General features: G+C 44.5%; 2 non-coding genes across 2 annotated transcripts; one reads left to right on the plus strand and one right to left on the minus strand.

Annotated features, from left to right (window-relative positions):
* Positions 1-7,057: 7,057 nt before the first annotated feature.
* On the minus strand, positions 7,058-7,129 carry trnam-cau (transfer RNA methionine (anticodon CAU)). The gene has a single exon. It is a non-coding gene; the product is annotated as a tRNA-Met (tRNA).
* A 506-nt stretch (positions 7,130-7,635) lies between these two features.
* trnah-gug (transfer RNA histidin (anticodon GUG)) lies at positions 7,636-7,707 on the plus strand. The gene has a single exon. It is a non-coding gene; the product is annotated as a tRNA-His (tRNA).
* The last annotated feature ends 3,701 nt before the right edge of the window (positions 7,708-11,408 follow it).

Raw genomic sequence — 11,408 nt, forward strand, 5'->3', positions numbered from 1 at the left:
CTAAAACATGCATTCTAAATATTTACCCGGATGATTTTGTCGCTTCAAAAAGCCTAAGATCCCTCCTGAATATTTGTTTTCTTGAAGCTAAAAGGTGTATTGCCCGTTCTTGGAAGGATCAAACTATCAGTGGAATTTCTCAGTGGTTGAAAGGAATGTCCTTTAATTTTGCCCTTGAAAAGATAAGTTATTTCACTAAAAATAAATTGGAAAAATTCTGCAAGATTTGGCATATTTTTTACAACTATCTGGAACAGAATGAGATACAAACTGAGGCTTAGATTGGAAAACTGAATTGATTGTAAACGGCATTTTTTTTTCTCCTGTGTCCCTTTCTACCTTTGTATCCTAATTTATACATTTGTTTATTGTTATTTGCCCATTCTGTTTGTCATGTCCTTGTATTTGTTTATCCCAAAATATAATAAAGAGATGTTTGAAAAAAAAAAACTGCACAAACCAGGTTCAAACTGGACTTTGGACCCTGGTATCTGCAACGACTCCATCAACTCCTAATCTAGCAGCTCTGCTGGGTCCAACTATTTTACAGAACATTTGACAGACCTGTGGAGCAGTGAGGACAGACATGAGTTGATCACATGATCCACTGAAGCACCATTTTACCTGCCACTGAGGTCACCAACATGAGCTGGAGTTGGGAATCTTTAACTGAACCTGGTATCACAGCGACACCTGCTGCTGAAAAATGGAACAGCAACATTGAACCAAGTACAGGATTGGAGGGAGACTGATGGTCGCTGTTTGGGTTTTTGAAGAACAAGGAGGCTGTGGCTTCAAGCTGGATTCTCAGAGACTATTTCCCCAACCTCTACATTGGCATCTACACTGTCCTCCAGTCATGTGACTGAAGTCATCCAGTCACGAGACTGAAGTCATCCAGTCACGTGACTGAAGTCATCCAGTCACGTGACTGAAGTCATCCAGTCACATGACTGAAGTCATCCAGTCATGTCAGTGATGTCACTCTGCAGGACTGTCACTGCCATCACATTCTAGAAAAGAATCCAGACTCCACATTTCTGGGGCAGTTTTGGTCTTTAAACACTTGACAGTTCCAGGAGATTTAGTCTGGCTCAAGATCTTCAGATCAACCCAGGACAGAAGGCTATGACTCCATTGGATTGTATCGTTGGAGCATTCAGAGATCTGGTGGATCTCAGTAGGAGCTGTATTTATCCACTGAATGATCCTGGTCAATGTGATCCTGCTCCTCCATCTCTAAGGCTGACAGAGCAGGAGGACCTGACTGAGAAGAAAGCTGCACTTGAGCAGCTTCAGTCTCTGTGTGACAACACACAGGCAGAAAACCAGAATTTGAGGGAACAAGTTTCTACTCTTGAACATGAGAATAAAAGAGCAATCCAGGAGCTACAGAACCTCACTGCTGTGGTGGCCAACCTCAAAATGGACCAGGACAAGAACCAGACTCAGATAGAAGATCTGAACGCAACAGTCCACAGTCTTCAGTATGAGGGGAGGAAGGTTGATGGAGAGAACAATGAGCTCAGAAAAGAGCTGACCCATGTTCAGTCTCTGAGGGAGAGAGAACAGGTGGAGATGAAATGTCTTGAGGAAGACCTGACTGAGAAGAAAAGTGCTCTTGATCAGCTTCAGTCTCTGTGTGACAAGAGATGGACAGAAAACCAGAATTTGTGGGGACAGGTTTCTAGTCTTGGACAAGAGAAGATCATTGCATATCAGCTGGTAGAGAACATGTCTGCCATGGTGGGCAACCTTGAATCTGTGAGGGAGGAGAACCAGGCTCAGATCAGAGACCTGAACACACAAGTCCACAATCTTAGGCTTGAGGTGAAGATGGTTTACAAGGAGAAGTGTGACCTCAAGTGTGAGCTCAACTCCATCCAGGCAGAGAAGAACACAATGAGAGAAGAACTCACTGAGAAGAAGACGACTCTTGAACAGCTGAGATCCCAGAGTGAGGAGAGAGAGGCAGAAAATGGATGTTTGAGGAGACGATGCAGTAGACGAGTTTCTACTGCATCTCAGGAGACAGAGACCTTCACTGCTGAGTTGGCCCACCTTGAATCAAGGAAGGACCAGGACCCAACAAAGACTGGCAGTCTGAACGGTGAAGTTCAGAGTCTTCTATGTGCAGTGAGAACACAAAAGAAGAAAAGGAGCAGTGCTCAGTGGGAAATCCTGGGAAATCTTCATGATTTAAAAAGCTGTTTGAAAGAGGAAAATCATGACCTTCAAGTCAAGGTTCAGCAAACTTCTGAAGAGCAAACAGACTCTCCCCTACGTCCAGTCAGAGAAGAGCAAACAGACTCTCCCCTACGTCCAGCCAGAGAAGAGCAAGCAGACTCTCCCCTACGTCCAGCCAGAGAAGAGCAAACAGACTCTCCCCTACGTCCAGCCAGAGAAGAGCAAGCAGACTCTCCCCTACGTCCAGCCAGAGAAGAGCAAGCAGACTCTCCCCTACGTCCAGCCAGAGAAGAGCAAGCAGACTCTCCCCTACGTCCAGCCAGAGAAGAGCAAGCAGACTCTCCCCTACGTCCAGCCAGAGAAGAGCAAACAGACTCTCCCCTACGTCCAGCCAGAGAAGAGCAAAATGACTCTCCCCTACGTCCAGCCAGAGAAGAGACAGCAGACGCTCTCACATGTTCTTCTGCAGAGGAGCGACGGGATTTTGCTGCATGTCCTGCAACTGAAAAGCAGAATGATGGGGGCACCCTGGAGACTGGACCTGCTGCGGGTCAAACCAGAGGTCTACTGAGCCGTGTGACATCTGGTGTTGAAGATGCTCTGTTTATGTTCATAGTTTCTTCTTTGTGTGCTTTTCCTCAACTTTGTTTTCTTTGTTTGTTATATATGATGATACCTTGATCACCACAGCAGTTGATCCCAGCTTGATTAGCTGTGTCCTTTGCAGTCTAAAGCACTTTAGTGACACCTGTGGGGTCCCATATCCTCCCTGACCACAGGGATTCAGCCTCACTGAAGGAGAGTGAACCTTCCAGGTTGCAGCTCCTAGACTCTGGAACGCTCTCCCACTGGACATGAGGACGCTGTGGACACCTTCAGAAAGAAGCTAAAGACCCATTTGTTTAGTAATATTATTGTTCGTGATGGAATCGTCCCTCTGTACCTGCCCACACAGGTCAAGAGGTCAAATGATTCCCTGTTTAAAACAGCTCTTCCATCACATGGATGTGCATCCCAACAGTCAGAGCTCACAGATGCTCCTATTCCCTCCAGTGGGAGGCACTACGAGTGACTGATGAGGGTCAGGGGGGTCAGGCTAGTCCAGATAGTGGGTCTGAATGAGGTTGATAGGGAGGGATAAGGTAGTGGCAGAGTTCAGGCTGTAGCTGTGCTCCAACAGTTGAGACAGGGCAGGACGAAAAATTACCTCCTGATGGCGTTAGGAGTGATTCTTACAAGAACCAATCAATAAAAGTGGGTGGTGACCTGCTCATGTGACGCTTGTGTTGATGATTACTGGGTCTCCTCCATGCTCATTTATCATGAATGAATCCCTCTGAGTAAAACACCTGATGACTCCTGAGTTGTTTCACAAAATGTGTGTGTGTGTGTGTGTGTGTGTGTGTGTGTGTGTGTGAGTGTGTGGGCAATAACTACAAGTTATCTATGTATAAATCAAACAATTATTCATCAGTTGGATACATTGACAGTGGAAGTTCAGGTTTCCTGTAATTCAGTTTGCAGACAACACAGAAAACTGCCCCTGACCCCTCCCCTCATTCTGGAGGCTTTAACATGAAAATGAAAATGCTGACAGACACAAATGCAAATCAGGGTATTTGACCAGAGGTGACATATTTTTTAATGCTTTTCTTGTTATATTTTTTATATATGTTCTGTATGGTTATATTTGTTATGGTTGTTATGGAGTTTATGGTTATTATCTCTGTTTCTTGTGTCTTTGTCTTTGTTGTCCTCCCCTTCGTCCGTCCTGGATTTTTGACCTTGGTTGCAGGAAGTGTGTGACCTCAACTCCTTTTTCTTTGTTGCTGAACGTAGAGCCTTGCTTCATTGTGCTCGCTAAAGTGTGATCCTCCCTGCTAATTCCTTATTTCGTTGACTAATTACCCACCAAAAATTAATACCTAACTGCTTTATTTGGCTGAGGTTTAAAAGACCATAATTCTGGTAGCAACAGTCTTTCTGCCTTGTAAACACGCTAAGCTAACGATGGCTTCTCCCTCTTGTTCTCCTCTCTCCTGCTCAGAGTGCCACATGTTTTGTTCCTCCTCTGCCTCCTTTAGTGATACTGATAAGTGTGTTAAATGTAGTTTTCTTGTTGTGTTGGAGGTGAGGCTTAGCGATGTTGAATTGGACCTGCAGCGGCTCTGCACCAAAAGCTGCGAGAGCTAGCCAGCCCTCACTAGCTGGTGTAGACCACCTTAGCTTAGCTCCTAGCTTAGGCCCAACTAGCGCTCTCCCAGAAGCTCCCAAGCATCTGGGAGAGCGCCAAGAAAAGTTGGGCCTAAGCTAGGATGTGCTTGCTCATGAAGAATTGTTGGGTGTAAATTCATTTAAAGAGTGTGGAACTGGACCTGTTCTACTTGTAAAGTGTAACTTTTGTTATTTGGTGCTTTACAGGGTGATGACTTGACTTCATTGCAGCTTTGACCTGAGCAGGTGTTCATTCACATCTCAGTAACAGGGGACACTTTATCACACCAGTGGACAAACATCAGCATTCAACACCCAGCAGCTCCTCTGATCAACAGAACAAGTTAAAGTATTCTGGAGAATGAGGGCATCGATCCCTCTACCTCTCACATGCTAAGCGAGTGCTCTCCCATTTGAGCTAATTCCCCTGTTAAGGAGCACAGCAGATGATGGAGGTTGACCTTCATCATGGTTGAATGAGCGTCACCAGTTGAAGCTTCTCTGGTTGACCAATGTCATGGAGACCAAGGGTTCCATGACATGAATGATTAATTGATGGTAGCATTTGTCTTGGTATTAACAGTTTATGTAAATTAGAGGCACACACACATGTTAATGGTCAGGTTTATTGAAACATGTGAAACATTTTCTCTGCCATGTGTTCCAGGGAGGGACCTGGGAAGCACATGGGGACCGGCCATCCTGCCTGTGGAAAATGAAGACCCCAGTGTCAGTCAGTGGTAATCACTGTGCAAGGCCTGGTATTTAGTGTTGATCAAGTTTGTCTCATGTAAATGTGGCAGTTTCAGTCGTCACGGTCAGTCCTCACCTCTTCCTGGTGGTTTCCTTAAAGGGGGTGGAGCCAAAAGGGGAGAGTGGCCCAAGGAAGCTCCTTAAGAGCTGTAGGTGCAAACCTTTGCTCCCAGATGGAGGAGGGGGTACAATCACAGGCGAGGTTCATTGAATGATAATGCATGTGGATGTATTATTGAGTTGGTGTAGTAGTCTGTAATCCTGTATATATTTAGTCAGGTTAAGTTGTTGAGATGGTGCTGGTTTGATGTAAATATTGATTGTAGAGCATGGTTGTGGTCTCACCTCCACTCTATGGGCCATCCATCGTCATCTTCTGCTTATTCCTTACTAGTAAGGGTCACGGGGGGGGGGGGGGGGCTGGAGCCTATCCCAGCATCTGCGGGCGAGAGGCAGGGTTCACCCTGGACAGGTCGCCAGTCCATCGCAGGGCCAACATAGAGAGACGAACAACCATTCACGCTCACGCCTACGGTCAATTTAGAGTATCAATCAGCCTCGTCCCCTAATTGCATGTCTTTGGACCGTGGGAGGAAGCCGGAGTACCTGGAGAGAACCCACGCAGGAACAGGGAGAACATGCAAACTCCACACAGAAAGATCCCACGCCCGAGCCGGGACCTTCTCGCTGTGACACAGTGGCACAGTGCTAACCACTGCACCACCGTGCAGCCCCGCTCTAGGGGCTGATCTGTCTAATTTCCTGCAGCCAGGAGGGGATAAAAGGCAGTCAGGGGTTTTTAATGTAAGTTGATGGTGTCTCATGCAATCTCTTTCAATACTCCAGTGGTGGCTTAAGTGAAGAAAAACATGGGTTAGTCAGTAGGACTCTGTGTGTGTGTGTGTGTGTGTGTGTGTGTGTGTGTGTGTGTGTGTGTGTGTGTGTGTGTGTGTGTGTGTGTGTTTCCATGCAGATTTTCCCTTGTGACAACCGATTTGATTTGGAAACCATCTCATCTAAATCTCCTCTCCAAAAACCCTCTTCTGCAACTTTGTACCCAAGTTGTCTCCTCATCAGGCACCACAGTATCCAGTAGGTTCAGTTAAAACAGTCATCAGTGATTAATGTTCATGTTCAATGATGAGGTTTTGATTTATTCTTCTAGAATCATCTGAACAAACCCTCCTCAACACTGTGAAGCCTTCATCTGACAGGAGGAGTTTCTTTTCCCAGTGATTCCACTGACAGTGAAAAGCTTCGTTCATCAGACTGGTCTGATAGGATCAACTACTGGTTGCTCTGGAGTGCAAACAGCAACCTGTCAGGAAACATTAGTCAGATCAAAGCCAAGATTAAAGCAAGAGCCTCCAGATCAAAGTCAGAATTGATGATGATGTCATCAGGGGGCTTTGATAGTGTATTTATTTGTACCTAGAATTCTGTCTTTGATCTCAGGAGGACATGAAAGAAACCCAATTGAGGAAAGCAGAGGAGAACATTCAGCTTCACTAGAAACACTTGAACTGTTGAACAGTAGAATTTGTTTGAAACAGTTTACAACACTGAGTGACAGGACTGAAGAGGGGAGATTTTTGTATTTTCAGTTTAATTCTAACTTAAAACTGGGGATGAACATTTTTAGTCGTTCATATTCTAACATACAGAGGAAGTCATGACATTCCCTTTTTTTTAACCTGTCCTGTTCAGGAAATGGAAATGGAAATTTAGCTGCTATGTTGAATCAGAAAAACCTTTTGAAGTCTACTTTTGCTTCAGTCAGAAAGTGGACTGTTGTTTACTCTCACAATCATTGGTGATTGTGGAGGAAGACAAAATCCTTGTGAACCTCTTTTTAACAGACACACATTTCCAAAGACACTGGTTCATTTTACTTTTCTTCTTTTAGCAGAGGATGGTTTCGATCCATCGACCTCTGGGTTATGGGCCCAGCACGCTTCCTCTGCGCCACTCTGCTCTACCATTGACTGAACAGTCCTTGTTTTAGGAGAGCATTCTCAGTCTTTGTCTCTGCCCTGCTCCCCTGCTCTCTTTCCCCTCATTTAGTCCTTGACATGATCCATGCTCTACAGCTCTGCGGGTGGAATGAAGACCTGCGTCTGCTCTGCCCGTGCCGTCCTTCGTCTCAACCTAAATTGTTTGACCCACCTTTATAATGATCGGACTCGCTCCCGCTGAGCGTGCCAGACGCTGCAGACAACACAACCAAACTGGCCCCGATCAGGATTTGACAGGCCGAACTCGCGCCGAAATCTTTACAAAAAATCCATTTTTGTCACCCACGTGAAGATGGGTGGGAACATGCCCTAAAAACACCAAGAATAATATCCACCACCTTCTGAACGGGGCCTGGCCCGTCTCCTGCATCAGGGGCCGCCGCAGTCGCACATCAGCTGTTCAACAGCTTTTCGCCGCAACACTCAATGAGTCAAAGACATAGAAGCTCAAGCTGCTGTTGCGGAAGCCGTGATCGTATAGTGGTTAGTACTCTGTGTTGTGGCCGCAGCAACCCCGGTTCGAATCCGGGTCACGACAGCATGAGATAAATTCTTTATGTGTATTGATGGACACAAGCCAAGCAGAAATTTCCCACGATGCAATAGGGCAGTGTTTGGTAAGTGCTGAGCAGGCGTCAGTCTGACAATGATGTCATATTATTGTGTCATCACTTGACCAGACCCAAAAGTAGGCTCAGGTATCAGTTTCTTCTCAATGCTAATGTCTGCTAGCTTAGTCTGCTACTTTGATAGCTCTGCCTGCTCAAAGGTCCAGACCCCTGGATGTGGTGGTTCCTACCTGAACGTAGATTCTGTCAGCTCATGTTGTTAAATCAACTCACCAGGAACACCAGTAGATTTCAATGGACTGACAATGAGTCTCATTGAATGGTAAACATGTCAAATATGAAGTCATCACCTGAGGAGGTCTGCTGCTGGAATGAAGCTCCAGATATTCACAAGATATTCTAGATCTTAAAATAAAGCATTTTTATATTTGATTTATTGTTCATTAGCCTGCTTCACATTGTTTGATTTTCTGTGTTGTATATCAATAGAACTTTGATCCACAACCTCCACAAACACTCGTCCAACTTTTGTGCCCAAATTTTCTCCTCATGAGGCACCAAATCAAGTCAAATCATTTTTATTTGTTTGAACCAAATCACAACAAAGTTCTCTCATGACTCTTTACTAGTAGAGCAGGTCTAGCACCAAACTGCTTCAATGAATCTACACCCAACAATTCTCCACCAGCAGCACATCCTGCAACAGTGGTGAGGAAAACCTTCCTTTTAACAGGCAGGAACGTCGAGCAGATCCAGGATCAGTGGGGACGGACGTCTGCTTTGACCGGTTGTATTTAAAGCTCCATCAGATTGGAACAACCTTTCCTCCTCACTTGGGTCTCTCTCTTCCTTTCTCATCTTCAAATCATCAAGCATTTTCAAACATCTGCTCTCGTTTCTGATGCACCTCCCCTTTTCTCTCCAGGATTCACTCTCTACTTGTTCTTGTTTGTTCTCTGTACTGTAAATATGTGGATATTTGTGTATGAATATGCATTGTGTACTTTAATGGTGCATGGAAGCAGTATTTATTTAGATGGGTGTTTAAATGTATGAATATGTGAACACAGGCCCACTCTTATTCTGCAGTGGGATCTCTGATCATACTTTGTATAATACTGGATGGTGGGGGGGGGGGGGGCTTTGGGGAACATTGTTGGCCTGTACCTGGGTGTATGATGTGTGTGTCCTTGTGTTGAAAATAGAATCTACTTTTATTATTGTTGTATTGTTGGTCATTATTTGTCAGGACCCCCTCCAAAATGAGATGGTGCATCTCAAGGGGCTGCCCTTGAAATCAAGAATCAAGAATGAAGGTGTCTGCTGGTCTTGGTGGACCCTCTGCTTCTCCAGCTGAGTCAACAGATTCCTGTGTTGCTTGAGTCATTGTGTATCCTGGCTGCATTCAGCGCTTTCACCGCTGCAGCCCAGCGTGATTGCCAGGCAGGACAGGTGTTATTAAGGATGGAAGAGGGGACAGTTTTGGCAGGACAAGTTGCTCCACATTCAGGAGATGGTGGGAAGTTTCAAAGCTGCCATAAATCTTGATGACAAACTCCTTCACTGTGTGGGAGGTTCAGAGTCCCTGGTTTGATTGCAGCTTTGACCTGAGCAGGTGTTCATTCACATCTCAGTAACAGGGGACACTTGATCACAGCAGTGGACAAACATCAGCATTCATCACCCAGCAGCTCCTCTGATCAACAGAACAAGCTAAAGTATTCTGAGAAGGAGGGCATGGATCCCTCTACCTCTCACATGCTAAGCTAGCACTCTACCATTTGAGCTAATTCCCTGCTAATGAGCAGCAGATGATGGAGGTTGACCTTCATGCAGGGTTTAAATGAGCGTCACCACTTGAAGCTTCTCTGGTTCAACAAACCCTTGGGACCAAGACAGGAATTGGAACCTATGCAGGTCCAGACCCATGTTTAAGTTGGTGGAGACAATTGTTTCAACCAGGGACTGAATGAAAAGACTTGCCCAGACTCCAGCTCACTCTTCTGAATTGACCCCTCATCTCTGTGTGGAGTAAACATCAGAGGTGGGGGGTGCAGGTTAAAACATATAATAGTTATAATAAAATAATAATAGCAGTAGTAACAAGAATTATATAATAATAATAAAAAAATAATAAATGCTCATGATAATTATTATGAGCAAACAGACATTATGAACAAACATTACAAACATTGTTCATTACAAACATTATGCTCATAAATAATAAATGCTCATAATAAAAAATAATAAAATAATGATGATAATAATAATAATAAATAAATAAAAACAACAACAACAATAATAATAATAATAATAATAATAATAATAATAATAATAATAATAATAATAATAATAACAACAATGTACAGTCTCTTATATTGCACGAGTGTCCGGTTGTTACTGGGGCACGCTAATGGTGCTCAGCCCTCTCCTACAGTCCTTCTGTTGGCCCTCCCCCCCTCCAGTGAGGAGTTTAACAGTTTAATGGCTCGGGGGATGAAGGAGTTCTTCAGTCTGGTTGTTGTTTGGTGACTGTGAATGAACACACAGGAGAAGTTGAGCATGAATCTGTGTTCCTGTTCACTTGAATATATGCAGGAGTAGCAGGTGGAAATACTACTGTTTATTTTTGTTCTGATTTCAGAACTGTTGACACAACGGTGTCAGATTAAAGCATCTCCACCTTCCAGATGCTGGTCTCCTTCTGGGGTCCTGACTGACCTCCATCTTTTGTTCTGGATCCACCTGAACCCAGCAGCTCCAGATCCCTTCACTCCCTTACAGGGATAGAAAATGGCTGCTGGATGGAAGTCCCCCAACTGTGGCTGTTCTGAAACTCTTCTCCTCAGTCACTCCTGAGTTGACACTGAGATGGAATGAGTATCAGGTTCAGAACAGCTGATCTGAGTTGGTCCAATCAACTGTGAGTACGTTCACCTTGAGTGTCACACGTGCACAACCACCACAAAATGCCATCATCAATGGAGCCCCGATACCACGAGTCACCATGACAACCAAGAACAAAATAACAAGTTACTTTGAAACAAGACCTTCATATATTTATGATGACATCACCAATATGAGCCTTTTCTCTTTTCCAGGCTGTCTTACTTTTCAATGGCACAGCAGCAGACAGCAAGAGGGTTGCTATGGTGTAGCTGGTAAAATCCCTATCTATGGTCTGCAGAAACATGCTGGGACTTCTTTTTTATTATTAACCGAAATTCAAAGACTGACGAAAGACACCAAAGCACAGAATTTAGACATCAAAGAAAGAAATCAAAGACAGAACCTGAAGATCAGGAAATGGCACAGATCAATGAGATCCATGGACTCATCAGTGAAGGTTTTCTTTGTTTCAGGGTCACTTGTTGTCGTACTGGTGTGATGATGTCAGGCCCTTCACATTCAGTTCAAACAGACTCCAAAGTGTAGCTGTGATGCAGAGGGCAGCAGCCTTGTGCTTGGTACCGTCATGGTTCTCTGCATTGTTAGCAAACTCACCAAAGACCTCCCTGAAAGCAGGATCATTTTCCCAGAGTGCTTTTTTAACCAAGTACCAATTTGTCCCTCTTTAAAAAAACAACAAACAAAGATGAGGTCAGACTGAGATGGACGAGATGATATGGATGTGATTTATGGCTTTCAAACTCCAAATATTCAATTTTTC

The sequence above is a fragment of the Aulostomus chinensis genome, chromosome 1, assembly GCF_037954235.1.
Source record: "Aulostomus chinensis isolate RoL2024-O1b breed Wild chromosome 1, RoL_Achi_v1.0, whole genome shotgun sequence".
Taxonomy (NCBI): Eukaryota; Metazoa; Chordata; class Actinopteri; order Syngnathiformes; family Aulostomidae; genus Aulostomus; species Aulostomus chinensis.